The sequence below is a fragment of the Ochotona princeps genome, chromosome 17 (genome assembly GCF_030435755.1).
Source record: "Ochotona princeps isolate mOchPri1 chromosome 17, mOchPri1.hap1, whole genome shotgun sequence".
NCBI lineage: Eukaryota > Metazoa > Chordata > Mammalia > Lagomorpha > Ochotonidae > Ochotona > Ochotona princeps.
Genome location: NC_080848.1, coordinates 37,625,228 through 37,651,431, shown reverse-complemented (window position 1 = coordinate 37,651,431; position 26,204 = coordinate 37,625,228). Strand labels below are relative to the sequence as shown.

General features: G+C 47.0%; 1 protein-coding gene across 1 annotated transcript in view; it reads right to left on the bottom strand.

Moving 5' to 3' along the window:
• Nucleotides 1-26,204, bottom strand: part of NXN (nucleoredoxin) — a 161,215-nt gene that overhangs the window by 114,997 nt on the left and 20,014 nt on the right. The gene's annotated exons all lie outside the window — the stretch shown is intronic.

Genomic DNA, 26,204 nt, shown 5'->3' with positions numbered 1-26,204 from the left:
GGTAACAGCATGTAAAAGTTAACTAATTTCACCTAAAAATGCAGATTTTTAAGCTTGAAAAAAAAATCAGAAGACTTAACAACACTGGGCCCTCACTTAAGGGCAAATTTCAGCTGCTGGTGGATACACATGGGCTTCTCCCTTGGGCTGACCCTGACCACTTAACTTGCATCTACTGCCACCTGGCCCAGTTCATCCAGTTCACCTGTTTGGCTTATTAACTCTACATTGTATTAGCTTTTGTATCAGTGTTCCGTCATCATAGCTACCTGAGATAAATTACTTACGAAAAGAGAGATTTTATTTTTGACTCACGATTTTGGAGGTTCACAATCCAAGACTGGGCAGGTCCCTCTAGCTCAGCCACGTGATGAAGCTAGAGAATGGTACTGATGGGGCGCGTGCCTCAGGAAGACCACAGGGCAAGCCAGCATTTGGAGGGAGCATCCGAGCCTGACGTCAGCTCTTATAACCAACCCTCTAGGGAGAACCACCTTCCAAGGCCACGCCCCCTGGTGACATAGGGACTGCCCCCACTGAGTCCCGCTTGTTAGCCCCCACGACCGGATCAAGTCTCCACCCTCTCAGTACCATCAATCCGAGACTTTCGGATGTAACCATCTGTATGAGTTTGGAACATGAGTTTGGAACTATATGCTATTTCTGTAACTATAAAGATTATGCCTTACATTCAGGTTCAATCCCTCACCTTCAGCTGTTTCAGGTTTTGTTCCTATAGCAAGATCCAGCATCTCCCCCAAAATTCACCGTGACAACCTATAAACGTAAAACATTCCAATTTTACTGTTCTTCGGTTAATTTCATCATTCCAGCGGTCTGAGAAGGCAGGGCTTAGTATCCACAGTACAAGGGAAATCAACTATTTAACAGAAAATGAAAACTAGGATTTGAACCCATAAGAAGGATTAAATCTTGATCTCACATTTCCCACTATATCTGCACCCACCCTCATTCCCCTTTCCACCACTCCTTCCCCTAGAGATGGCTCTGATTCCAGGCTGACCTAACCAGACGAGGTTCAAGTTCAGACTGCAAAGCAACTGAGCTGGTGCGGAAAGACTGCACTTGGAATCCCTGCTTTACTTCCTTTTAATCTTCTTCTGAAGACTGTGTAGTAGTATTTAATCCAAAGACAGCTGATGCTCATTTACACTTAACCTATGCTGAACTTCCACACTAAAATGTAAAGCTCTGCTCTCAGAAAATGAAATTTTCTCTTTAAGATATCCTTGGTAACACTGCTAACTGGTTTTAGGCCACCCAGAAAAAAAAAAAAGTTTGGAATCAATCATTGATAGCAGCTGGAATAAAATCCAATTGGAAATCAACTCAGGAAAGTGTTAAAAGAAAGTTCCAGGATGAGAGCTGTGCAGCAGATCCAGAAGACAGCCTGTCCAGGACGGAGAAAGTTGGAAAAGCCCAGGAACGGGGACTCTCTACATGGTAAAAGGGGACTCCATAAAACACCTGACTCATAGTCTAAGGGTTGAGGGAGCACTGAGGACATAGCCAAACAACGCAAGGGGGCAGTTAGAAACCCCAGGGAAGAGCAAGAATGTTATGACAATTGACATTGAGCTATTGAGTGGCTAAATTCCAAAGATCCTGAAAGTGTGAACCACAGTTAATATAACACAACGCAAACATTACTAGCCCGGACGAAGCAAAAAGGGAAGTACCAAACACTGATGGGAGAGGCACGAGAAATGGAAGACGACAGACACCAACATTCTCAAGTTACAAAAAGTCTTCATGCCTAGGATCACCTCAGTTGAAGTTTATTTGGGGATCCCTCCAACTCAACTGCTGATCTCAGAACCCCAACCGTGAAGAGAAGTGTAGGTTCCATGGTCTGACCATGGAGTGCATGTGTCAAAGCAGAGCCTCCTCAGAGGCTCAGATGGAACAGCAGACAGCAAATCCAAGTGCACATGGAGGATATGGAAGTCCATTGGAACATGCTGAGGACACCTGGTACCACAACAGAGGTTGCAGGACAGAACAGATCAATCAACTACCCCAGCCTCGTGTTGGCAGTGAAAATCTAAGGTGGACTATGTCAGCCAGTGGATTCTGGAGAGATTTCATTGTGCTTGGAATGGCGAGATTGGCAGCAATTCAGAACTATTGACCTATCAAAACTACTTGAGCAGTGCCCTTAGAGCATGCCCCACATCGGAGACCCTGATATTATTTTGAGATGCGAGATAATCACCAAACTTCAAAAACAAAACAAAAAAATAAAGCCCAAACTCTTTAAAAGTGGTAGTCCCAGGCCAGGCACAATGGCCTAGCAGCTAAAGTGCTCGCGTTGAACGCACCAGGATCTCATATGGGCACTGGTTCTAATCCTGGTGGCCCCACTTCCCAATCCGCTCTCTGCTTGTGGCCTGGGAAAGCAGTAGAGGACAGCCCAAGGCTTTAGGATCCTGCACCCATGTGGGAGACCTGGAAGAAGCTCCTGGTTCCTGGCTTTGGATTGGCTCAGCTCCAGTCACTGTAGCCACTTGGGGAGCGAATCATCGGATGGAAGATCATCCTCTCTGTCTCTCCTCCTCTCTGTATATCTGACTTTGTAATAAAAATAAATAAATCTTTTTAAAAAAAAAAGTGGTAGTCTCTGAGAAGAGGAAAAAACAGAAAGATCAATTGATATTTTGTTGGAAATAAGCATATATTACTTAAAACAAATCTTTAATATATTTGGAAGCCTAGGAGAAAAGCTAAAATGAAGATGTAAGTCTACTTGATCTCTTTGATCAGCTAACAACAAAAAGCAGCATATACTGGACCGAAGAGGTGACCTTTTTATTTTCTTAGACTTAACGATTTACTTAAGTAAAAGGCAGAGTGGCAGACAGAGGGAGAGAACTTCCCCATCTGCTGGTTCATTTCCCAAAATGCCACAACAACAAGGCCAGGCTAATCCAGAGCCAGGAGCCAGGAACTCCATCTGGATCTCCCGGGTGGGCAACAGGAACTCAGTTCTTGGGTCATCATTTACTGCCTCCTAGGTGCATTAGCAAGAATGTGGGACTTGAACCAGGCACCATCCTGACATGAAATGCAGGTGTCCCAAGCAATGGCTTAATCTACTGTACCACATCTTCCATCTCTTGATTCTCTGGGTCAAAAGCTGATAGAATCACAAACTATTGGGCCCCTGCCCAGATCTACAGCATCAAAAACAAAACCCTCCAGGCCTTTTGTCATGTCCACCAGGTGAATGTGACGCATTCAGGCTTGAAAAGCACAGGTCGCGAACAAAACCAAATTGTGAGGCAGTTTCAGATGTGATCATCCTGTCCAAGTGTTTGTCCTTTTTTTAATAAGATTTATTTATTTTGATTGTTAAGTCAGAATAGATTTACGAAGAGAAGGACAGACAGAAAGATCTTCATCTGCTGGTTCATTCCTCAAATGGCCACAAAGGCCAGAGCCAAGCCGATCCAAAAAGCCAGGAGCCACGAGCTTCTTCCAAGTCTCTCACATGGGTGCAGGGTCCCAAGGCTTTGGGCTGTCAACTACTTTCCCAGGCCACAAGCAGGGAGCTGGATGGGAAGTGGAGCAGCCAGGACACAAATCGGCACCCATATGGGATGCCAGCACATCCAAGGGGAAGCCTTAGCCAAATGCTTACCCTTTAAGGCAGCTGCAGGTGAAAGCCTGAGCCCCTCCTAAGACAGGCCCTCTTTTATAGATAAAGGACTCCCTGGAGCCAACTCCCCGGCTTGACCTCCCTGGGTCAACGCTGAAGAGGGGCAGGTGACCCCTGCTCCCCAGAAGTCCTACTGGGGACAAGTAGCAAGGGAGCATCATCCAGGAAGAGATTGTTGGGAGATGTCCATCTGCAAGTGGCATGAGTGGTTTGTGTGACCATCGGCCCAGCAGCTGTGTTGGGAGTGCCTTGTTGTGGCTGGTTTCGCATAAGTCATCTGCTATTATAAGGAAGCAAGAGGATACTTCTGGCTTCAGACACTCTGAGTAGAGCTCTCAGATGTCATTTCACTAGTTCTGACTTTAAAAAGCACAGCGGGGGCATGGGCATGGAGGCAGCATTTTCAGCCCTGTGTACCCTCGTCTGATGGGCTCCAGGGGCTGCAGCGTCTATGTTCAGCTAACTTCTCACTTCTGCTTCTGTTTGATTAGAGTGCTAAGCAAGAGGAGTGGTCTGCCTCAGCGTGGTCAGGATAGACAGCAAGGTAGACAACGCCTCCTGACCGCCGCCATTTTCCCTACAGATCTTGACAGACATGGAAACCAGACAAGCTGCAGAATCCTCAACACTGAGCTGGGAAAGCTACTACTAATCAATCAGTGCTGACATGCAAGATGAAACTTATCACATCAGCTCATCCTATCTGCATATTTCAGCGCCAGCAGAAATCCCACAGAGTCGTTTAATAGGAGCAGGGGACTATCATTAATGACATAATTATCTGCATATTTTCCTTCTTAGGCATTCAGCTTTGTAGGTTTATTAAATGCTACACAAAATAGGACTCCCTTTCATCTCTCCCAAGCAGCCTCGCTAGAACTCAGACCTGGAAGTTGAGAGACTGATCTATAGGCTTATTCACCCTTCACAGCCCTAAGAAGGGACATAAAGTTAAAAGTGCCAGGTATCAATTCAGAGCCAGTCGAGTCTACCTGCATATAAGGGAGCAATCTCAATTTTCTGTCCTACTCACTTCAAAATACACTTTGGAAAGCAAAATTAAAAAAACGTAAGACAGATAAGTGTCAAATTTCTGAAATGAAACTAAAAGCAAAAAGAGAGAGAGAGAGAGAGAAAGAAAGAAAGAGAGAGAGAGAGAGAGAGGAAAGAAAGAAACTAATACCAAAGGAAAGCAGTGGAAGATGGCCCAAGCATTGCTTGGGTCCCTGCCACCTGGATGGAGTTCTTGGCTTTTCCCTTTCCTTTCCCTTCTTTCCCTTTTCCTTTCTCTTTCCCTCCTGTCTCTGTTTTTCAGATAAAATGAAAATAAATTATTATTTTTTTATTTTAAAGGAGGCCAATAGAATGAGTCCATTTTGTGGGTATGGGAGGAGATAGGTGCTCTGCCAGGAGTTCCCACCAGAAAGTAGTGAACACTTGAAACTGGACTTGGTGGATGCTGGGACAGCCAGCATGCAAGGGCTATGCACTAGGCAGGTGAGAAACCTCCGTTCAGAGTAGTTGTATGGAAATGGAGCTTATAGCATGGAAGGATGAAGCTTTGGAAGGTACCACCCTTCTGGGTACAGTTAACACTGAGCAGTCGCTCTCTTTCCCTGCTGCTACCCACAAGACACCTGATTCAGATCTGCCTCCTGCAGCCCGTGTGTTATCAGACCCATTAAGCCTGATCTCACTCCTGCACTCAGCACCCTAAGCGGCCCTAGCTCCACTAGGTTCTCTAAGGACCAGGGGACCAACAAGGGGAACTAGAATGACAACAACGGTTAATTTTAGGTGTCAACTTGATTGGGTTAAGGAAAACACAGACAACTGACACAGTAGCATTTCTGGGTGTGTCTGTCAGGGTATGTCCAGGGGAGACTAGCAATGAGTTGGTGGGCTGAGTTGGAGATGTGACCTCCGTGTGGGCAGGTGCCATTCAACTGTCTGGGAGTCTAAATGGAGCCAGAAAGAAAAAAAAAAAAATAATAATTTCCTCCCTCTCCTGGAGCAAGGACAGTCTTCTGCTCTTACCCATGAGGACTCCAGGAACTGGACCAGTAGCCCAGGGGCTCCTCAGGTCTGTGGGCTCAATGAGAACTGCCCCATTAGCATCCCCAGTTCTGGGGCTTTGGGGACCTGGAATGAGGCATACTACCAGCTCCCAGGCTTGCAGAGAGCCTGGCATAGCCTTCTCAGTTGTGTGAACCAGTTTCTCCCAAACATCTCTCTGAGAAATCACATCTATATATCTGTTTACCTCTAGGGGTCAGGTCTCCCTGGAAACTCATGACTGATCCCCATTCCTAATTAGGGAATTTTTGTAGTATAACAGTACGCTAGTGAAGAGCTTGGGATGCATCATGATCAACTTACCATCTTACCAGAGTTACCTAACTTCCCATGCCTCAATTTCTGCATAGATTAAATTGGGCTAATAAACTGCATCTCATAGAACATGTAAAAATGCAATACAGAGCAAACGAATTAGTACATGTAAAATTTACAACTTCAGTCTCACCTGAAGTAAATGTTCATTAAATGTTACGACTCTCACTATCACTATCCCATCTATTTACTATTCTGGTTCTAAGAATACTTTTATGGGTCATTTATTTCAAGTCAGCCAACTCCTTGGCTTCTGAGAGACTCTTAACCAGTCCTCAACCCTATCTGGAACCCTACGGCCAGGTGACTTTCACACAAAATTATGAAGCTGGAGAGAACACAGGAATCATTCATGCCAACTCCCTCTTTTAAAGATAAGCCCACTAAACCCCCAAAGAACATTGTCAGAGCTCAGCAAAAATGTTCTTGCAGTTGGTTTGAGTTGTCCAAGAATGCAAAGAAAATCAAAGTTAAAGCAGCAAGGCATTCCTCTTCAACCCTGTTCAGTTTCTACCTTTATGCCCACTTCTAACAGCCACTTTCTATGAACATTAACATAGCCTGAATCCCACCCCACCCCACAGAGCTAAAATTTTACCAGCTTCCAAATCCTTCAAAACTCCAAAAATCCAAGACCATTTAGCTTCTCATTCCTGGCACCACTGAGGCCAGGAGACAACAGAGCCTGGCACAGAAGAGGTATTCTGTTCTGATAGGATGCCATCCTCCTCTAGGTTTGTGGTTTCCAGTGACAGATGCAGTGTTAGCATCTGAACACTCAATCCTGCTCACTGGGGACTGTGTGTCACAGACCAAGGCAAGGCCTTGGGGAGAAGGGCTCGGGCCATCAGAGAAAATCTGCTTAATAAAAAGATAAGCAGCCAAGAAATAAATGATGGTTCACAGAAAAAGCACGAAAGCAAGGAGGGGGAGTGACTTCATGCCACATGATGAGAGCGACAGAAAAGCTTGAAGGAGAAGGATGGGAGCAGGGTAAGAACTGATTTTCTAATATTAGATTCACTACGTGCTCACTTCCAAAATCCCAGCCAAAGCGAGGGCCCCTGTGTAGCTGCGGAGTCCAGGGCAGCCTTCTGCTTCCATACACATTTTGCATCAGGGCAGTGTGCATGGATGCCAAATCAAATCCCTTCCATCTCAACTCCTTGCTGCAATGCAAAGTTACTCACCCAGCCTATCTTGAAATTCCTCCTTTCATCTTTGCCTCCTACTAACTTAAAACAATGCATTTAAGAAATACTCAGCACCCCTCCAGTAAATCCACATCCCTACTACTCACAAAGCACTTATTAGAAAGCTATTTATCCTAAACTCTGTGCATGGTCAGTTTGGGAAAATATGCCTTTCTTTAAGCTGTTTTTATGAAATAAATAACAGCCTCCACAAATACCAGAATGCTATCAATTTGGACCAAATTCATGGATTCCAACACAAGCAGCCAAGGTCCTTGAGGCTCAAATACAAACATCTCTTGCCCTTTATTAACTGAAAATCACACAGATGGGGGAAAAAGGGCTAAGTGCCTCACCATGCAATTTTCTTTAAAAAAAAAAAAAAAGATTCACATGAAATGCAGAGTTACAGACCTAGGGAAAGGCAGATCTTCCATCCCCAAATGGCTGCAATGGCCAGGGCCGGGCCAGGCCAACACCAGGAGCCAGGAGCTTCCTCTGGGTCTCCTATATGGGTGGCAGGGGCTCAAGCACTCAGGCTATTTTCTGCTACTTTAGCAGGGAGTTGGAACAGAAACGGAGCAGCTGGGACAGCAACCAGCACCCAGACAGGATGTGAATGCTGCAGAGAGTTGACTTAACCCATTATGCCATAACACCAGCCCCTCTTTGTACAATTTAACAAATCACGTAGTGTTTTATTTTTCTAACTTCCATTCATCTATAAGAAGGTAGTTTGCTCTTAACTTCATTATTGTGCAAGTCTTACATGTAGACTGCAAGAGATTTGGGGAGCACAGTAAGAAAAAACCAGGGGAACACTTCTGTAAAAGTCCTTGAGTCAGTGACTCACAGCCGATCAAATCCTGGATGTGGCTAAATGCCAATCTAAGTATAGACAGAATTCTAACCTGACCGCAAGCTGACTTTCTAGTTGGACAGAGTGATCAGTGGCTGTCATTCACCTTGCATCATTTTGTTATGTTCTTTCCAGCCACATCCCACATCCTAAGTTTCTGGGGATTCTCTGGCAAAAAAGATAGACACCTGTCCTATATTATATGGCTTATGTGGAAACCAGAAATCCTACTCAGCTTAAGAATACTGAGAAGTAGGGCCCGGCGCCGTGGCCTAGCGGCTAAAGTCCTCGCCTTGAACGCCCCGGGATCCCATATGGGCGCCGGTTCTAATCCCGGCAGCTCCACTTCCCATCCAGCTCCCTGCTTGTGGCCTGGGAAAGCAGTCGAGGACAGCCCAATGCATTGGGACACTGCACCCGCGTGGGAGACCCGGAAGAGGTTCCAGGTTCCTGGCTTCGGATCGGCGCGCATCGGCCCGTTGTGGCTCACTTGGGGAGTGAATCATCGGACGGAAGATCTTCCTCTCTGTCTCTCCTCCTCTCTGTATATCTGGCTGTAATAAAATGAATAAATCTTAAAAAAAAAAAAAAAAAGAATACTGAGAAGTAAAGGGACCACCACCAGGTCACAATGCCATGGGGTATGGAGAAACCTGAGGCTTTGTTGGGAGCCAACCCAAAAAGATGTGTTTAAGGACCAATCATGAAAGCTCAAGTGCTACAAAACTGGCTCACAGCAGGCCTGGCAGTATGGCCCAGTAGCTAAATCCTCACCTTGCATGCACCAAGATCCCATATGGGCGCCAGTTCTTATCTCAGCTGTTCCACTTCCCATCCAGCTCTCTGCTTGTGGCCTGGGAAAGGAGTCGAGGATGGCCCAAAGCCTTGGGACCCTGCACCCTGCGTGGGAGACCCGGAAGAAGCTCCTGGCTCCTAGCTCCAGATCGGCTTGGCTCCAGCTGTTGCGGCTGCTTGGGGGAGTAAACCTCTGTGTCTCTCCTTCTCTCTGTAAATCTGTTTTTCCAATAAAAATTAACAAATCTTTAAAAGAAAAGTAAATGAGTCAAGATGTATAACCACTTTAGGCAGTCATAGGAAACACAACATAAGTGTGCTAAATCAGACAAAAAAGGAGATGGCTTTATGGCACACTCGTGCTAAGCCTCAGAGCCCAACACCAGCATCCCATGATGAAGCACTAGTTTGCATCTGGCTGCTGTGTTTCTGTTCCAGTTCCCTGCTAATGTGCCTGGGAAAGCAGCAGAAGATGGCCCAAGAACTTGGTCCCCTACCACCCACAGAGGAGACCCAGACGAAGTTCCAGGTTTCTAGCTTTGGCCTGATTCTCTCTCTCTCTCTCCCTCCCTCCCTCTGTCTTGCTGTGTTTCAAATAAACAAATCTTTTTTAAAAAAGAAAGAAAAAAGAAATGACATTCTAAAATGCTATAGCTTGGCATAACATGTTTAACAAAATTTGCTGATTCAAGGGATTCAGTGGTTGATGAGAAAACCTAAGGTTTGAACTCATGCGGGCATTTAAGTTCTGAAGCCCACAAATTAATGCTACCAAGAGGGGAGAAACTTAGTCCAATCACAGTTTAGTGGGCGGTCCTTGGGTTCATGGCGGGGAGGGAGGCATGTCCTTGTGGATGGCTCCAGGTGGGCAGGCTGAGGCACAACTGCTCTCTGCTTCCTGGCTCACACTTCGCTAGGGGACTTCCATCTCCACAACTGTGAGCTACCTAAGCCTTTTCAGGCATGCTGTTGCAGTGACACAAAGCTGACATATCGCCTGTCCATGTTCCCCACCCACAGCAGACAGGGCACTCGGGCCTGCAGTCATGGGACCCTGGCTGGGAGGCTCACAGCCACCTTCTGGGTGACAGCTGTCTCAGGCTCTTTGATACCTGGGAAGCTGGCAAGGCACCCTAGATGGTCTGCTCTTCACTGAATTCTCCGTTGCTGGTGTGATGTGATGTTAAATTACAACTCTCAGGCCTGTGACTAGGTAAACCCTTGAGTGAAAAAAAAAAGCTTGAAATTAATAGAGACATAAAAGTATATATACTTTTTTAAAGCTAACCAAAAATAAAGGGTAACCATGGAAAGTGATGGACAGATTAATACAATTAATTCTTTGATTGTAGTGATCATTTCACTATGCAAATATCCACAAAAATTACAGTGTATACTTTCAATATATACAATAAAAACAGGCAAGATGAGACATCTGACTAATGAATATTTTATATTAAGCAATTGTCTATTTGGAAGATTTATAATGCTTTTTTTTTTTCTCTTTTGATCTTTTCTTTTAAAAAGACTTATTCATCTGAAACACAGAGGAAGAAAAACAGAAGGAGAGACAGTGACAGAGATCTTCCATCAGCCTGCTGGCTCACTCCCCAAATAAAGGCAATGGCCAGGACTGCCCCAGGCCAGGGTCAGGAGCCTGAAACTCCATCTGTGTCTCCCACTTAGATGAAGGCTCTGGGATGGCAGAAGCTCCGCACTGGAGCCATCTTCTGCTGCTTTTCCAGGGACATTAGCAAAGAACTGGATCAGAAGTGGAGCTGCTGAAACAAGAATAGGTGTTCACCTGGGATGCTGGTGTCCCAGGCAGCAGTTGAACCTGTAATGCTGGCCCCTTGATTATTTTTTTTTCAAATTCTTATCTTTTGTATTATACATTAACTGAAATGAAAGTATATCTGAGATCTGCCTCAAAATAATAGGAGCTGGGATAGGGGAAAGTATAGATGAAAAAATTGGCTATGAAATCATGTTGGCTGCAGCTGGATGATGGGTATGTGCAAGTTCAAGGTATCAATTATCACCTGTATACATATCTATTTCAAATTATCTGCAATAGAAAAAAATTGCTATGATTTTACTTTTAAGACAAAACAGGCTTTGATACAATGCTTAAGCTGCTGCTTAGAACACCTGGAGAACACCTGCTCCAGCTCTGATTAACACACAGCCTGGAAGGCAGGTGATGGCTCAACAGTGTCCCTGCCTCCCACAGAGGAGACCTGGATGAAGTTCTGGGATCCTGGCTTTGGCAAATGGATGATATCTGTTTTCTTTGTCTGTGTTTCAAATAAAACAAAAATAAATGAATAAGACACTACAGAAAGAAATTTAAAAAGGAGCGGCATGCCTACAAAGAAGAGTTCAGGGATGGACACTTGGCATCATGATTAAGGCACGATGCATCTGATAGCAGAGTCCCTGAGTGCCAGCACAGCCTCTGTTTCTGATCCAGCTTCTGCTAATGTGCACCCTGGGAGGCCGCAGGGGATGGTTCAGGAAGCCAGGGACCCAGACTCAGATCCAGGCTCCTGGCTTTGGCCCGGCCCAGCCCTGGCTATTGCAGGCATTTGGGGGGTGAGTCAGAGGATGAGAAATCCCTCTCTGTTGCTCTCCATCTCTCTGCCTTCAAATAAATAAAATAAATTTAAAATAAATACAGATCTCAGCTTGTGATAAAAAAGAAGTTGAACTCAGACATTCTAAGAGGGAAATGACCAGAGGAAACAGAAGGAATCAACTTCCCACATCAAGCCCCAGGCCTGCTTTGAAGAATTCAGGAAATGTGGATGAGCACTAGACAGGGATGACTAACCTCAGGATGAGATTCAAGGTGCAGTTTTAGGGGAAACTTGGGTAGGGGGCAAAAAGGAAAGGAAGACCAAAAGAATGTCTGTTGTCAGGGAGAACATGCCTTCCTCTGAGGTTATTGCCAGTTCAAACTCATTTCCTTCCCATGTCCATAGAGTAACTGGGGTCTCCCCACCACATTCACACCAGTCAATTTCTCCCATCTCTGAACAGATTTCAAGGAGGTATCCTGGAGACAGACATCAAAGGAATGACAGCTGGCAGCCCACAACAGGTCACACTGTAAGGGGGATGCTAGGAACACATGAAAAGCAGAGAAATCGCAGGCCCTTTTGTTATTATTATTATTATTATTATTATTATTATTATTATTATTATTATTTTAAAGAGCTCAGAAGTGTCTTTTGTTTTATTTTTCATTTAAGCACAGCTACCTCTGGAGGCAACAGCTTTGAAGTGAGACCGCCTTGAGCTGCACTCAGCGGCAGGCCAGAGAGGGAAGAAAAATGCTGTACACAGTGGAAAAACATGGAGGGATCCACGCTGGCCCATGGGTTGGCCTCACATCACTAAATAACAGCCCAGAAGATTTATGCTTGGTGGCAGGACACGAAGGCAGCAAAAAAGAACCATGGCTAGATATAAATAGGGAATCTGGGACCAGATTTGGAAAACAGTTCCAACAGCCAGGCTCATAATTGCCTCCCAGGCAGCAACAGTGGTAGGGAGAGGTTAGGAGACACAGACCCTGGGGACACTCCCTCTCCCCTCTGTCACGCACACATCTCCTCCTTATCTGGAGAGGCAGGTGCCAGAGGACCAACAAGCTCAGGAAGGGGGAAAAAAAAAAACATTTCACATATGCTTTACCTGAACATGTTTTCATATGCCTTCAAATACACCAGAAAGCAGAATTTGAAAATCATGGAAGGGGGTAGAAACAGAGGTGTTACCCTCAGGGCAGTAGTATAGTATGTATAGGCGGGCAGCAAGAGCTTACCTTGGTAAGAAAAACAACGGTGTCCTCCCAGTCACAGAGCCGCCAAAAATGCCCCACGCACAGGATGACCCCATCCCAGCAGCTCCACAAACAGAACAGAGGCATCCTCTGCGAGGCCCGCCCACGCGTCTGACATCCTCCCTACTCCCATCGGGATGCTCAAGAGCTTCACAAGGATGTGACTTATTCTCATAAACTCAAGATTGGCGAGGAGCATCTGCTCTGCTGCAAACAAGGTAGAGGCGGAACCAGAGTTGGGTGTTGTGATGCATCAGGTTAAGCCACTGTTTCCTGTATCAGAACACTGGTTCAGATGCCAACCATTCCACTTCCAACCCAGTTCCCTGCTAACACTCTGGGGAGGGCAGTGAAAAATGGCCCAAGGGGTTATTGGGCCCTGCAACCTACGTGGGAGATCAGGATGGAATTCTAGGCTCCTGGTCAGACCCAGTCCTGGCTGTTGTAGGCACCTGGGAAATCAATCAGTAAATAGAAAAATCAATCTCTCTCTCTCTCTCTCTCTCTCTCTCTCTCTCTCTCTCTCTCTGTTATTCAAATAAATAAAACACATCTTTGAAAACAGAAAAGAAAGCAAAGTGTCTGCTCTGACCATGGGCAAGCCCAGGACCTGACAAAGCCCTCTTAACTCAAGGACAACAGAATAATGCACACCTTGAAACCACCAGTGATGGTGTGCAATGGAACAGCCAATGGTCGCGCTCAAGACACAGTCAGCCACTGGAAGCAGAAACTTGGAGAACATATGCCTGTCTCTAGGCCAAATGTTTAAAAATAAAAAAGGTGCAAGCATACAAAGCCAAATAGAAATGAAAAGATATCACAAGAAAAGCAAAAATGCATCTTCAAATCTGTCTGGGGGGAAAAGCATTTTAAATTTTTATAGAAAAATAAACTATATTTTTAAAAGTACAAAGCATTTACAATCAGTTTTAAGCCTCCATTTGATGACAATAAAAGCCAGCATAACCAATACGGTAGACTCAAAATAAATGACAAAGAAAAAATAAAGCCAAGAGAAATTAAAGTAATGACGATGAAATTCAGAACAGAACACACCAAAGGAAAACAAGAATTAGAAAGAGAATAGAACATTTTCTAGCAATTTTTCTATTTATTCTAAAAGAACAGCCAAATATATATTTTGAAAAAAGTTTATAACAACATTAAATATGACGGCAACCATTTGGAACTGGTCCCAGTTTCCCATAATAGGGAATGGTTAAACAAATGATGGTACATCTGTACACTGGAATATTATGTAGCTATCAGAGACTGTATTTTAGGTGAATATATTCTTACATAGAAATAGACTCCAAATGTGGTCTGAACTTAGATGCCATGCAGAAAAAAAAAGAGAAGGCTGCATTGCGAAGGACTATCAGTCACCTCTAGCAGGGAGTGACTTTATCCCAGTATACTTTTGTATCTTACACTTTTCTATCATGATCCAATTTTTTTTAAAGATTTTTTTATTATTATTGGAAAGCCGGATATACAGAGAGGAGGAGAGACAGAGAGGAAGATCTTCCATCCGATGTTTCACTCCCCAAGTGAGCCACAATGGGCCGGTGCGTGCCAATCCGATGCCGGGAACCAGGAACCTCTTCCAGGTCTCCCATGCGGGTGCAGCGTCCCAAAGCATTGGGCCGTCCTCGACTGCTTTCCCAGGCCACAAGCAGGGAGCTGGATGGGAAGTGGAGCTGCCGGGATTAGAACCGGCGCCCATATGGGATCCTGGGGTGCTTTCAAGGTGAGGACTTTAGCCGCTAGGCCATCACGCTGCCGGGCCCGATCCAATTTTTTTTTTTTAAAAGAAAACCATATCCTACCAGATGTTTTCATTAAAAAATGTTAGAAGGAAGGGCCTTGGATAACTTCAAATTACAACAGGTCTGCCTTACACAGATTTACACAGACTGCCTGGGACAAGTGCCTTGTCGTCAATGCCGGCACCTCACAGACTGCCTCTTGAATACTCAGCGGCAGCTTCCCAGCTCTCCCAAACAGAATTTCTCCACACAGCTCGAACTTTACAACCTGTGTCTGCCTCCACAGAGGCATTGACAGGGTGGGCAGGCACTGGACCCCAACCTCCCCTTCCTGTGCCAACATATTTCACTGTTTTAAAACAACCCGTCCATTTCCAAAGGTAAATATTAGGGTTAGCCCCTCCTCAGGCATCATAATTCTCTCCTGACTAGAATGTTTGTGGATTTTAAATCTCTCAACCAAGGTACTTGTCCTGCAGGAAGTTACCCAGTCAACAACTGCCTCCGGCTCTATATCACCTATCAAGTTCAAGGACTTCCAAGAAAAACTATGGGGGGGGGGGCGGGAAGGGAGCTCACACAGAGATCTCCTGGCCAAAGGGCTCTGAGATCACCAGGGGAACACGGAAAGGATCCCCAAGCAAGTTCCCAACTCAAGCCTTTTAGGGAGGTCTGTTCCCAACTCCTTGGGTACTTTCTTAAGGCCGTCCTCCCTTGTCATGAAATCACATCTGTTTCTTCCAAAGCATAGAACTAACACACTTTAAAATAACCCTGGCCAAAGAATCCACAAAGGCCAGTAGTATTTTATGGACTCCGCCCCTGCCGCCAACTCTCCTCCCCTAGTCAAAAATAAAAGGAGATTACAAGGAAAAGTAAGAGATTTGTAAAAATCAAAAGGTGGGAAAGAAACCTGATTTAGGTCAATGTCTTATTGACAGGTGAATTGAGAAGCGAAATGACATCTATGCATACAACACAGTATCACTCAGCTTTAAAAAGGAAAGAACCGCTAATACATGCAACCATGTTAGAAATAACCCACTCATAAAAGGATAAACACTGTATGATTTCATGTATTCCTTAGAGTAACTAAATTCCTATCCACAGAGAGTAGAATGGCAGTTGTCAGAGGCTGCAGGAAGAGAAGGAATGGGGAGTTAGTGCTGATGGGTACAGAGTTTCAGTATAGGGAGATGAGAAAATTCTGGAGGTGGATGGGGGTGCTGGCTGTACAGCAATGTGAACACACTGTAGACTTAAAAATGATTATAACTGTCCATTTTAATTACATAGATTCTAACACAATGCATTATTCTTTTTAAGATTTATTTTTATTGGAAAGGCAGATTTACAGAGAGGAGAGACAGAGACAAAAATCCTCCGTCTGCTGGTTTACTCCCCAAGTGGCCACAATGGCCAGAGCTGAGCTGATTTGAAGCCAGGAGCTTCTTCTGGGTCTCCCAAGTGAATGCAGGGTCCCAAGGCTTTGGGCCATCCTCTACTGCTTTTTGAGGTGACATGCAGGGAGCTGGATGGGAAGTATAACAGTTGGGCTAAGCACCAGTGCCCACACAGGATCCCAATGCTTGCAAGGCGAGCATTTAGCCACTGTGCCAAAGCTTTCTCAGGGCACAAGCAGGGAGCCGGAAGGGAAGAAGTGAAGCAGCCAGGACACGAACCAGTGTCCACATGGGATCCTGACGCATACAAGGTGAGGATTTAGCCATTGAACTACAGCTGGATTCTAACATAATGTTTAAATTAACATTTTTTAACAAAGTCATTTAGTTCAATAATTCTTTCTCCAAAAACCAAACCAAATTAAAACAAAATATTGGGGGGAAAATTAATCAACAAGTACATAGGTCTCCAAAAGCAGAGCTTCAAATCTGAACTACCTCTGGAAGTGGGATTGGTGGCTTAGCAAATGAGCCTGCCATGACAGAGGCTCACATCCCACATCCAATACTAGAGTGCTTGGGATTGCATCCCGCCTTCCCATCCAGTTTACTGGTGATGCAGACTCTGGGAGGCAGCAGATGATAGCCATCCGTGTGGGAGACCTGGCGGGAGTTCCATCTGGCTGTGCTCAGCATTTGGGGAATAAAACACGAGAGAAAATGAATCTCTCTCTTTCTTTGCCCTTTGTTAAATAAATCAATCTTCAAAAATACTCTTAAGAAAATCTAGCCTATCTCATCCATATTAAATACTCCTGACTTCAAGCTTCAAGTGTATACAGATGCTCTCTGTATAAGGATGACTCCCCTCCCACCCCCCAGGAGTTCAGTTCCCACCAGCTGGAAGAACTGGTTTTTGTGCTTTCTCTCACCTGTTCACTGTGCTGGCCAGTAGACCTGCCTGGGCACACATCAGGAGTGGGGGTGCCGCAGATGGCAATCAGCTAAGAGTGTGGAAGATTTTGTTGTTACAAACAGCCAAAAATCCTTGGAGTTCTTCTTCTTTCATCTTTGGCAAATTATCCTGTCCTGAAGAAGTCCCCTTGTTCGCCAGCCCAGCAGCGGCGTGAGCATACTGAGGGAATCCTCTTCCCTCTTTCCCGCCTCAGACATCCAACCTCATGCTGGGATTCCCAGCAAGTTCATATCCCTCACTGTTAGGAATGGACCCAATAAAAAAAAATCCAGAAGAGCTTGGGCAGAGGTCAACATGTTTAAAACTGTGGCTGATGGGGTCAGTGTTTTCTTTCAGGCGAGGGCTGCACTGGGGAAAATTCAGAAACCAACAATAACAAACCACCTACCAATGTGAAACATACTGAGAGGAGAAAATTGGGTGCAAAACAGAAATGGATTTTTCTAAAATGGACTGAGACGCCCAAAGGGTTGGGAACGGACAGCTCGAGGAATGGCTGTCTCTAATCAGCAGCACATGGGGGACAGGCACGGACGCCATGGCACTTCCCCAAGCCAGCGGTCCTGCCCCTGGGACAAGCCCCATCCTCTGTCACCACTCCAGCCCACACCCTCTCATTAGCCAGCGAGTTCCATCGGAGTGATTTTCCTTAAAGGCCATGAGCATCATGTCATTTGAAGGCTGCTGAAATCATGTGGCATTCAGCACAAGCTTTCCTGCCTGTTCTCAGAGTTCTCCACCTAACAGCCCCACCCTGAGCGCAATGTCTATTCCTCCACCCAAGCAAGCACTTCTCAGGATCTGGGTCCGGGCCAAGGGTCTGACTTTCACAGCTGAGCGGTCCACAATGTGTGTGTGAAGGAAGCTGGCTGTACTCCGGAGCTGGACATGGGCCTGGGCGCCACCTCCGTCTCTTGCTGACTGGGCTTCTCTGAGCCCCAATCTCCTCACATGGAATATGGGGACTAATGTGACCCACCTCACAGGGTTGCTGAGAGGATCCTATACAAGAGCACACAAAAAGCATTTGGCACAGGGCCCCGGCCCCTGGCACCATTTCCCTGCGTTTTTCTCAACACAAATGCCCTCTTCTCACAGCACTGTGGTCAGGATTAAGCACCGGGCAAAGCGTTTTGAAACTAGTCAAGTGCCACGCACACAGAATGTGTATGACTGGCCACTTTGGAGTTTCCCATACTAGGCCCACAATGGGAATCTACCCAAGTTGCACCCTGGGGGAGTCCTGAGGGATTCTGAGCCCACCTTCTGATCATCCCACCCCATCCCACCTGGCTAACTGCCACAGTCCCTTCTGCTTCCCTGCCCCAGGCAGGCCCTGTCTCCATAGGCGAGGCTATAAGCCCTCAGAAAATCACACCCCCCATATTTCCAAGTGCTCCTGGGGTCCATGGACTACCAGGTGTGAGCAGAGCACAGGACAGGCAGTTATGGCACCTGTGGCAGCCCCACAGGCCAAATTCACCAAGAGGACACCCAGCAGCCAAGCTGAGACCTTAAGCATCTCATCTGGACCCTGAATTAGGTGACAAAACTTGGCCTGTTTCCCAGCGTAGATGTTCCCTTGAGATGAAGAACACTGTCTCTCCAGTGTGCCCTGGGCGTACCACTAACTCCTGTCGCCCAGCTTCTGCCGACTCTAGTGGTTTCACAGACCAGAGCTGAAGCAAAAGTGAGTTACTTTTTCCTCCTACATCTCTGACAAAAGTTAGACCACAGGACGGGCGTTGGCCGTTAGAGGCTAAGGTGTGGGCCATATCTGTGTACCAACTCCAGATTCCAGCTTTCTGCTCAGACAGACCCCAGGAGGAAACAGGTGATGGCTCCAGCACATGCATCGGACGCAGCAGACACTGACTGAGTTCTTCATGGGAGTTTGACTCAGCCCCCAGCTGCTGAGGACATCTGGGGGGTGAGCCAGTGGATGAGAGAACTCTGTCTCTCTCACTCAAATAAATGAATAAATATGTTTTATTAGAGTTAAAACATAGAATATTCACCAAAAGGGATATAGACACACAGAAAAATAAGAAGGGCACATGTTTCTTAGCAGAAGGCAAGGTGAGCCCTCTGTGTGGTAAGCCCATGATGGAAATCTGGGTAGGAATCCCCAACATGCTTCATGCATTTGGGTGACAGCAAGCCACAGACCTTGCTGCTCCATCATTTGTTCTGCAGTCCCCAAGTGGGTCTTTTTTTCTTTAAGATTTACTTATTTTTATTAGAAAGGCAGATTTACAGAGAGAAGGAAATTCACAGAAAGATCTTCCATTTGCTGGTTCACTTCCCAAGTGGCTGCAAGAGCCGGAACTGAGATGATCTTAAGCCAGGAGCTTCTTCCAGATCTCCCAGGTGGGTGGCAGGGTCCTAAGGCTTTGGGCCGTCCTCAATTGCTTTCCCAGGCCACAAGCAGGGAGCTGGATGGGAAGTGGAGCTGCCAGGATTAGAACTGGAGCCCACATGGGATCCTGACACATGCAAGGTGAGAACTTCAGCCACTAGGCTATTGTACTAGGCCCCCCAAGTGAGTCTTGAAAGGAACCCTGGGAGCTGGGACCAGAATTGTGGCATAAATCACTATCCACAATGATACAGGCATCCCAGGATAGTTCCTATTCAAGCTGCTTCCGTCCCCATCCAGCTCCCTGATAACATGCCTGGGAAAGCAATGGAAGATGGCCCAATCGCTTGGGCCCCTACACCCGCATAGCAGATCCAGAAAAGCTACTTGGTTCTGGTTTGGTCTGGCCCAGACATGGCTGTTGCAGCAAATTTGCAGAGTGACTCAGGGAAGAGAAGGAAGCAAGCTCTAACTCTGCCTTCTGCCAACCCTTCCTCTGCACACTCAGAAAAAAAAGGAACCTTGGGGAATAGAGAAATTTTCTAGAGAGAAATTAATTACCAAAAATCCAGTGAATACTAAAGGATGACCCTCTTTGAATCTTTAACTCCAACATAACAGAAAAGCCCAGTGGAAGTGTGTAGAGGTTGCGCACTGAGGTCCCAGCACACAGCCATCCCGACAGCCCTTCAGCCAGGGATCTGCGCAGTCTTCTCCCACTTGCCACCACAGCTCACAAGTCAGGGATCGCCTCAATCCTGCCCTTTCACAGAAATGCGAACCATTCAGAGACGTTCAGCCAATCAGAAGCTCTTACGGGTTAATGCAGCAAACCACAGGTTGGAAATGTCCTTGGGGTCCTGGGACCTTGACTCTTTCACCCTGTTGGCTGCTCAAAGGGCTCTTTCTTTGTAGCCAAGGACACTCCCTGGGGAGGGAGGGAGAGACGCTCTGTGTGTGTGTGTGTGTGTGTGTGTGTGTGTGTGTGTGTGTGTGTGTAATTTGGGGAACTGGGTCAAGCAAGGCAGGGGAGGGGTAGACTCTAGATGCTTGAAAGTTCAGGGGGTCTTCTGAGACAGGAGACTTTTAAGCTGCGTTCTATGACTGGTGCACTCCTGACCCGGGCTCATCGGATCAGCAGCAACACCCTGCTGACAAGTTCCTGCAGCAGGACAAGAGGCCACATCTGCTCCCTAGCTGTGCCTAGCACCATACTCCCCATCAGACACCATGCTACACAGGGGAAAGAGAAAGCACTGGAAGCTTACAAGCTCAGTGGGCATGCCTCTCGTTCTCGCTCTGCCTCAGGTTCCCAATCTGTAAAGCAGGGAGAGGAAAAATACCGCGCTTTCACAGGGTCCTTGTGAAACTTCAATGAGGCCGTGCATGTAAGCCATCATCTACCACAGTTTCTGGCACATGGAAGGTGCATCCTTATATACATAGAGGAGGAGAGACAGAGAGAAAGATCTTCTGTCCGATGATTCATTCCCCGAGTGACCGCAACGGCTGGTGCTGTGCTGATCGGAAGTCAGGAACCTCTTCCAGGTCTCCCACACAGGTACAGGGTCCCAAGGCTTTGGGCCGTCCTCGACTGCTTTCCCAGGCCACAGGCAGGGAGCTGGATGGGAAGCGGGGCTGCCAGGATTAGAACCAGTGCCCATATGAGATCCTGGTGCGTTCAAGGCGAGGACTTCAGCCGCTAGGCTACCATGCCAGGCCCTGAAGGTGCATGTTTACGTGACAGCCTGGGTCAGTTATTAGGCAGCTGAGCTCCGGGGCCAGACTTCTAAGCCCCATCAGTGAGCAGCAGCAGAGTAGGGATAGCGACTCAGTCCTTCAGCACCTCCCTCGAAGTGTGGCTCAAGGACAGAGCCCCAGCACCTTTCCCTCCAACCTTGAGACTGGAAGGCTTATTCTCAAGCACCTCTCTCAGGAACCCTACTCTACATGACAAAGCTATAGATACCCAAAGACACAGCAGTAGTCATGGCTTAAAAGTACAACTAATAGGGGCCCAGCACATTAGCATGGTGGTTAAAGTCCTCGCCTTGCACACGCCAGGATCCCATATGGTCGCCAGTTCTAATCCCAGCGGCCCTGCTTCCCATCCAGCTCCCTGCTTGTGGCCTGGGAAAGCAGTTGAGGACAACTCGAATCCTTGGGACCCTGCACCCACATGGGAGACCCAGAAGAGCTCCTGGCTCCTGGCTTCGGATTGGCTCAGCTCCAGCCGCTGCGCTCACTTGGGGAGTGAACCACTGGATGGAAGATCTTCCTCTCTGTCTCTACTCCTCTCTTTATCTATCAGCCTTTCCAATAAAAATAAATAAATCTTTTTTTTTAAAAAGTACAACTAATAAGTAATCATCAAGACATTGAGTCTCCCGTGTGGGGGCTTAGCAGTGACTGACAGTACCTACTCTCTAAAACATTATAGGTAACCCAGGCATCCAGCTGCTCTCACTCTGTACATAGAATTGCATAGTACCAGGCACTGTGCCCTGTGCTGGGGATGTGAAAGTGAACCAGCAGGGGCCAGTGCAATGGCTCAATGACTCAATTCTCCCCTTGCAAGTACCAGGATCCCATATGGGCACTGGTTCATGTCCCAGCTGCTCTACTTCTCATTCAGCTCCCCATTTATGGCCTGGAAAAGCAGAGGAACAAGGCTCAAGTCTTTGGACCCCGCATCTGCATGGCAGACCCAAAGAAGCTCCAGGCTCCTTCCTGGCTTCGGATTGGATCAGTTCAGCTCTGGCCACTGTAGCCACTGGGGAAGTGAACCAGAGGATGGAAGACCTTCCTCTCTCTCTCTCTTTCTGTGTGTTTGTGTATGTGTGTGTGTGTGTGTGTCTCCTCCTCTCTGTAAATTTGCCTTTCTAACAAAAATACATAACTCCTTAAAATAGAAAATTAATTAATTAAAGTGTGAACAAACAGACTGGGAATGTGTATTCTAAAAGCTCCCCAGGGGAATTCTGAGTATCAGGCAGGGTTGAAAATCAACCTGGCTGGAACCAACTCCTGAGATTAATACAACAGAACCAGGACCCAACCCAGGGCTCCCTGCCTCTGCCACCCTGCAGGCCTGGCAGTTGAGAACTGTATTCCCTACAATAACAACATGAAACCCACAATGACAACATGAAACAAGAGGCAGGTAACAGCTTCCCCTCCTCCACTGGCCTCCTTTTCTCTAGCCCACCTCCCCTCCTCAGCCTGGAAGAGGGCTGCAGGGCCTCCAGCCCCCTGGTGAGCCTCCCTCGCTTTTCCAGGAGGCAGCACCTAGGACTGGAGCAGGCAGAGGTTATCCACAGGCCAGGCCAGACACCCTGAGTTAACAGCCATTTCCCCCGCAGCTCCTGGGGGGACCATGTTAAAGCCAAACGGCCCAAGAACCAGAAGTTTGTCACAATTATTGGTTCTACTTGGAGGGACAACAATTAGTAGGATGACAGCCTGATGCTTGAGAAATCATTAAAGAGAGAGGGGTGGGGGAGAGGTAGCTTAAAAGAAGCTTAAGGTAATTCCATCCACCTTACAGATTCCTCGTCCTCTGAACACACATCTATCTGTCACAGCAGGGAATCTTTTAACTAGCAAAAGAGCAAGAGGGGGAATTCAGATCAACATTACAGACTGAATCAATAAAGCTGGTGTCGGTCACCCCTTTCCCCTGAGGCAGGAAAGAATCAAGGAAGAATTTCAGAATCTTTTTGTACAATTAAAGAAAGGGATCCAGGGATGGGGAGGGCAGGGAGTGAGTACAGAGACGAAGAAGTTTCAGGTTCGCTATTTTAAGCTCTAAATAAATCTTGATGAGAACGTGCTGGAAGACTTGCTTTTATTTGTAAGATTTTTATCTGAGGCGGGAACTGATTCTGGTATTGGGTGGCGGGGGAGGGGAATGCCGAGCAAATTGTCAGGCTAGTAGAAAAGTCTTTCCACCCCCTCACCCACTCCCCAGGACTTGGCACGTGCTTCCAGGACTTTACAATCTTGAATTACGGTTTTCAAATGACTCAGATTCCACTATAACAAAACTCAAAACAACATCATCAATTAGATGCGAGGCTACTATAAAGAATATCCAGTGAAATATTCAAGAACATACCCAAGATGGTAGCAGGGTGAGGAGAAGCAGCCAAGAGGATAAAGGCAAGTTACACAACAGACCAGCAGTATAAGGCAAAAGTGCTTCAGTCTATTGTTGTCTACTCTTACCCCAAACTCCCAAATGACTGGCCATTTACAAAACCAAAGCAAAAAAAAACAGGTAGAACCCCAGTTGTATGCATTACAAAAGGCATTTTCCTTGAGAAGAATTAGAGATCCATCAGTTGGTTCTTAGCAATTTCAAGGTCTCTATCTTTTAAGACCCAAAGGTCAGTCTTGGAATTGCTTAAATTACTTTTGCTGCATTTTGCCTTGTCAGTTTAGATTTTCATTGAATTTTCCAATCAAATGCATGGTAATCCATGTCCCCCAATCTCTTTAACCTTTTTTTCAGATTTAAGAGCCTGTGTCATATCTGTAGAGCCTTCTAACAAACACAAACCAAGGCATTCAGGACTAGACTGCCGTTTTTACTGTCCTTTCTGCTGAGATGCCCAAGTTACCTTTTTTTTTTACAGACAGCCCGTGGTTTAAAGCCAGGGTCTTTTTCAACCAATACATTTTTTTTTTTACATGTGAGTCAGGGGGTGCCTGTCAGCTGTGGAGAAGCAAGCAGCCTGCTGCAGGCACTCCCCACTCCCCGGCAGAGGCTGGCAAGCCCCACTTCCATGTAAGGAAGTGAACGAAAGCAGTAAAACCTCAGGCATGAGCCTGGGCAGGACTGGGGTGGGGGCCAGCATTCCTTACAGCAGAGCCAGGCCTGGCCCAGGATGGGTGGACAACAGGAACCCTTCGTCTGGGGTCCCAGGGATTCTGTTTTGGAAGAGCCTCAAGGACAGAAGTCAAGGGAGCAGGACAGGGCAGAGCAGTTGGCAGCCAGAAGGCACAGGGCCAGCAGAAGCTCATGCACTCCCCCAAGGAGCACCGGAGGAGCCAGGCTGTCCCAACAGGCAGTGCCATGCAGCTCACGCACACACTGACCTCAACTCCCTGGAATGCAGAATTCACCACAATTTGCCATGCCTCATCACGACTCCCCCAAAGCTAGCAGTAAAAGATGATTTTTGATTAGCAATGAGTGTGTGTGCCTCTGTGTGAGTGTGTGTGCTGAGAAATTCATGATCGTTACTCACTTCTTGCTAGGTTGAATCTAGAGGATTGCAAACAAAAGTCTCACACGAACTGCAGGGGCTGGATTCTGACAGAGCAAGTTTGGAGCCCTGCAGGTGCCAGAGATGACAGGACTCTGAAAAAGTCACAGGACTTTAAGAGGTAAGAAGCTCTCATCTCCTCCCTGCCCCCACTGCCCCCACTGCCCCAACCACTTTCATTCCCCAAACACTCACGCCCAAAGGTGAGAGCCAGGGACTCAATTCAGATCTCCCACACGAGTGCCAGGGACCCAACTACCTGAGCCACCTCCCTCTGCTGCCTCCAACAAACTCCAAGTTGAGTCAGAGCCAACACTAGTACCTAGGACCTCCGATACAAGACACGAACATCTTAACTGTGGTCTCATCACTGAGGCCAAGCACCAACCCATGCACAGGTGCTGAGACACCCTCGTATCTGGAAGCACATCAAAATGATTCATGAACAAGAACTGTGGTCGAGAGGATGCCCACTCCGGAGTTTCAGAACCCAGCAGCCCCCTTCCCACCGCACTCTGGAAGCTTAGGGCAAGTGTGTTCAGGGCAGTGCTACCCTAACTTGGTGTTTTGGTTTTTTTTTCCTGTTCTTCCAGCTCCCAGCTGCCAGCTCAGGTTAAAATGACCTCAAAGGCACAAGGCAAACTCCCACGACCCTAACGTCAAGACCGAGTGCGAAGGACTCGGGTCACAGCTGCCCCTCAACATTGCATGGGAGGGCACTGACCCCCTCAATCATGAGCCTCATCTCCCTTCCCCGACGATGGACATAACAGGAAAAAAAAAAAATACTGTGGCGGCCGCTGGGTCATCCGCATGGAATTTCTCCTCCACATTTAGGAGCCCCATCAGCCCACTCTCACCAGTTGGAGCACCTGGCTCTTTGCAAATTCCCCCTTTGCGCTGCACATCTTTCAGCCCTCATAATCCCCTTCTTAAGAGCTCTGTGCTGTTGTGTGGTGAGCTCACGTGTTTGTTTTTTCAGCTTTGAGTTACAGCCACTTGAGGCTTTCCACATAGGAGGTCTGACCTGAGTCCTCAGCCTGACCCCAGGCCTTCCCCAGGAAAAGCGCTCTGCTCTCAGGAACCGGGAGTTGGGCCTGCTTTCTAGTGGCCAGGACACATAAACTCATGTGGGAAAATGAGGGCTGTGGCATTTCCCTCTTTTCAGCCTGCTTATCTCTCTTCCCTAGGAGCAAAATCTGGCCATGCCCTATGGACACTGGTTGGACCTTTCTTGCAGGGCTGCTGGGAAGAACGCCAAGAAGCACGCCTGAGCCAAGAATAAGAACACCTAGAACCTGCAGGCTGGCTGGCCATGTGGCTGCCTCCTCTGGGGGCTTCAGTTTCTCCGTATCAACGTTCGATGACCATGTCGCCCAAATGATGTCATCAGGACATTTTTTTTAATGATGATGATGCCCCAAGAATAAAAAAGAATCTCTGTGGTGTCTTGTTTTGAGGCTCATCTGGGGGCATGCACCTCCCTTCCTTGCTACTTGAACCCCTGCAACCCTTCAATTCTCAGCCCAAGCCGTTCACTCTTTCCTTCCACAAAAGGGTTGAACCAAGTATTTAGGAACAAGAGGTGCCAAGAGTGGCAAGCAGGAAGGGCACAGTGGCATAGAGCTCAGGGTGTCTGCCTAAGCAACCTTTCCAGTCC